The sequence below is a fragment of the Myotis davidii genome, unplaced genomic scaffold (assembly GCF_000327345.1).
Source record: "Myotis davidii unplaced genomic scaffold, ASM32734v1 scaffold46, whole genome shotgun sequence".
NCBI lineage: Eukaryota > Metazoa > Chordata > Mammalia > Chiroptera > Vespertilionidae > Myotis > Myotis davidii.
The window spans coordinates 7619654-7624039 of NW_006383006.1; the positions used below are offsets into that span (position 1 = coordinate 7619654).

At 47.1% G+C, this 4386-nt stretch overlaps 1 pseudogene; it reads right to left on the bottom strand.

Moving 5' to 3' along the window:
* Positions 1-1166: 1166 nt before the first annotated feature.
* Positions 1167-4386, bottom strand: part of LOC102762795 — a 102431-nt pseudogene continuing 99211 nt past the window's right edge.

A 4386-nucleotide genomic window follows, 5' to 3' on the forward strand; every position in this document is an offset into this window, starting at 1 on the left:
TGCCCGGGCCCGGGGCGCCCGCCGGAGGAGGCGAAGTAGTCCCTGGCGACTTCTCCCGGCCGCTGGCTTCCCCCGGGGAGCAAAGTGAGCGCGGGCTGGGGGTGGGCAGAGCGGGACGCCCGAGCTGTGAGGGTGTGTGGGGAGGAGGACCCAGAGCTGCGGCCCTGGAGCGAATCACTGCAACTCGAAGTCGTGTGCAGCATAGCAAGTTTCAGGAAAGTAGTCCCCTCCTCCCTTCATTTCCCAAATCGGAGGGAGGCGGAGGGATATGCCAGGCACCGAGCTCGGTGTGCGTGCGCGCGCTCCAAACTCTTGGCACGCCGCGAAAGGGGGCGGGGGTGTGAGCTGTACCGGGAGCTGCTGGGGAGGCTGCATTGTTGCGGCAGCGGTCCTCCCAGCCCCTCGTTTTGGAATATTTGAACGAAGGAGCTAGAATGACTGTGCCCAAGGAGGACCGGGGAGGCTACTCTGTTCTGACGCGTGTGTTCTCCCTGCAGAGCAAAGAATGGAACTGGCATGAGTTCATCTTTGGTTGGTGGGGGTTAGAAGAGGGACTGTACAAAGAGAGCTCCGCCTGCTGTCCTCTGCTTGCATCGCTGCAGTGTCCTAGCTGCATGCACAACGGGTGTGTGTGTGTGTGTGTGTGTGTACACGTACGCGCGCGTGTGTTAGAGAAAGAGTTGTTTTTAATGCCTCGGATTCTTACTGCTCAAAGGGGTATGCCGTGCAGGGCATTCATCTCCGAGCGCTAGAGTGGCTGTTAATGGAGAACGACTTCCATTGAAGCCCAGGGTAGGCGTGTTACATGAATCTGGCGCAGCCAGAAGCACAGGAAATAACTCCCGCTGCGAGTGAGGTTGCATAACTGCAGCGCAGAAGATGCCGCTGTGGCATCAACTGCTCTGAATGGAGGCGGAACGAGAGTTGAATGGGCAGCTGTCACGTTTGCATTGTCAGAGGACAAAGTATGCATTCGTCTCCAAAGGTTTTTGCACAGAAACCTGCTGGGGTTGCGGGTTTGGAGTATGGGGTCTCCTGAATCCGAGGACTCTAAGCCCCTGGCTCCGCAAATTCTATTATCTCTTCTCTCTCTAGAAAGCCAGCCTCTATAGGATCTGGCCTGGGGGACTGAGTCCCAAGCGCTCCAGCTTTTCTGACGCATCTCCCTAGGTAATCGGTCTAGCTCTGTGCGCAATGTTTTTCTCTTCATTCTCAAGTTTGTGCGACCTGGTGATGAAGGTTGCTGCTCCTGCCACCTTGAGGGGTAGAACAATTCCTGAGGAAGAAGAAAGTGGGAGAACCTCCCACACAAGTCCGCACTCGCCTTCTGCCATCAGTCTCCGGGAAGTTTCAGGATTGCTGCTCTTGGGAGTGCATGCTCGATTCTGTTAGGAGTGTTTTGAACATAGTAGGTGCTTAATAAATGTGCGATGAACGAATAAAGGAGCTAAACCAGTCAATCTGCCTCAAGAAAACATCCCGTTGATGTCTGAGGTCTCTTGCAAACTGCCTCCGCAGCAGCACTGTCCTTGCTCAAAGTGAGGACAGGTAACGTTAGTGATAGGAAGAGGTGAGCGGATCTGGGATCATCAGACTTTACTTCTGTTACCTCTGAGCCTGAGTTTTGTTTTGTTATATCTTGTTTTTTATCTTGTTTCTGCTAAGAATCTGTAACTGGGAGTGTTGGGACTGGCCTGCCCTCCTTCCAGCACTACTGCTGACCGCTTCATCTACTCAGATTTGAATCAAGCCAGTTTTCATTTCTGTTCTAGACAAGTTACTTTAAACTCAGCCTGCGTACCTAACTCATAGTTGCTGTACTGATTAATTTGGTATAAATATACATAAAGTACTTAGAACAGATTAAGGGCTCAATAATAAGTCCTATGATTTTTTAAAATCGAGATAATAAACTCCATGACAAGGCAGTGGCAATTGCTCTGAAGGTTGAATGTAAAGCATTCAATAGCCTTGATCATTCAATAAGTAACTCAGATTTTTTTCTATCTGCCACTAGACATATGCCCTGGCCCTTAGTAAGTCATCAATAAATAATAGTCCTCAGAGTTCTGATTAAGGAAAGTTGAGTCGCTTGCAAAGCCCCATTTTCTTTGGAAGAAATTTCTGTCTGTTTGAGGTTCAAGTACATCAGGGAAAGTATCAATAGCATGTTTTGCGAGAAGATCGAAAAACCATTTTGGCTGTCATTTGCAAGGTACTGTGCTGGCCACTTTCACACACAGTGCTTACCCAAAGGGGCAAGATATAATCAACAGCCTGAATTAATGCTTTTAAATTGTTCCCAATCCCATGGTCAAGACAGTCACCAAACAGCTCTTTTTTCAAGTACTGTAAGTCCTCAGTGTTGATGAGTTCTGTGACTTTAAGGGAAACAACGTATAACAAAACCAGTTTTACCATGGGCTAATTGATATAAACAAGACTGAATTTCCTAGGTTATAACAAAATGACATTGAATAAAATGATACTATTTGATGACCTGCTGTACACTGCAAGTGATGCTTTATTTTTTGGTTGATCCTCACCGGAGGATATTTTTCCATTGATTTTTTTAGAGAGAGTGGAAGGAAGGGGGAGAGACAGAGAGAAACATTGATGTGTGAGAGAGACACATCGAACCTGGGACCCTTCAGTCCGGAGGCCGATGCTCTAGCCACTGAGCCAAACTGGCTAGGATGTGCGAGTGCTGCTTCAATGCAGACTCCTAGATCCCACTCCAGAGATTGTGATCACAGATCTGTAAGGGGACTAACAAATCTGTTTTTTTCAGAAGTAAGCCAGGTCCTTCTTAGCCCCTCACAGACTACTCCCCCTTTCCTCGCAACTACTTGTGTCATTGCATCTCTGAACACATCTCTAATTGAAACTTCTATAATAACAGAACACAAAAAAGGGTGGCCCAAGGTATATCTTAGGCTAAGTAGATACTGATCAAGCCTAGAGACCTGGTTCAACTATAGGGGATGGATTCAACAAGTCTTGAAAAGCTGCGTGAGAGGTACACATAGGCCACAGTTTCACCTTAAGTTCCAACTTCATTCAGGTTGTTGAGCACTAGTCCAGAGTGATTCTGTGGCCATATCAGGGTCGGGACGGCAGGGGGCCCTTGCATTCGCTCTGTTGTATTTTCTTAGGAGGTTTTGTGGGAAGGACACTGGCCACAATAGCTGGCTCTTACAGGTGGCGGCTCTCGGGACTGGTGTCCTGAGCTTAAGACTTAGCCACAGCCACTTCACACTTAACAACCCGTTATAGATGATTCATTATCTAAAGCATCCATGGGCCGGCCAACAGCACACCTGCCAGGTAATTGTCACTGCTGTATAGGAAATCGTTAAAGTTAAAGTACAAGTGGGTTCTGAGTTCCAGGTAGATATCAGACCAGAATTCACAAGGACGGCCCAGTAGCCTGTCCTCATGGAGGCACTGGCAGCTGGCATGGGCACTCCAAGTCAAGGCTTTCTCCTTTCCAGACCACTTGGCCCACAGTGATCATCTTTCTTGTGAACTCAGAATTTTTCTTCTCAAATTCTTTTTATTCTTATTTTCTTTAATCCTCATCCTAGGATATGTTTATTGGAGAGAGAGAGAGAGAGAGACATAGAGAGAGAAACATCAGTTGGCTGCCTCTGCACACTTCCCAACCTGGGATCAAACCCACAACCTAGGTATGTGCCCTGACTGGGAATCAAACCCGAATTGAGCAACCTGGACAAGGCTATCCTCTCAAATTATTTTATTTTTGCCTTTACTGTTTTAAGCCTGTATTAAAAATTCTCTTCCCCTCTATTTTTTTTTTGGACCTCATTAACTTTTCATGAGTTTTTGTATCTTTTCCCAGTTATATTTTAAGTGGCTTGAAGGCAGAGGCAGTATTTCATATTTTTTTGGTGTTTAGCCAAACCGGTTTCGGCATATATTTGTAAGGTTTAAAAGTCAAGCCAGTCCTAGCCAGTTTTTCTCAGTAGATAGAGTGTCAGCCTGTAGACTGAAGGGTCCTGGGTTTGATCCCGGTCAAGGGCACATACTCTTGGGGATTGAGCCCACAACCTGGGTATGTGCCCTTGACCATAATAGAACCCGGGACCCTTCAGTCCGGAGGCCGATGCTCTAGCCACTGAGCCAAACTGGCTAGGATGTGCGAGTGCTGCTTCAATGCAGACTCCTAGATCCCACTCCAGAGATTGTGATCACAGATCTGTAAGGGGACTAACAAATCTGAAAAAAACACTCCAAGTCAAGGCTTTCTCCTTTCCAGACCACTTGGCCCACAGTGATCATCTTTCTTGTGAACTCAGAATTTTTCTTCTCAAATTCTTTTTATTCTTATTTTCTTTAATCCTCATCCTAGGATATGTTTATTGG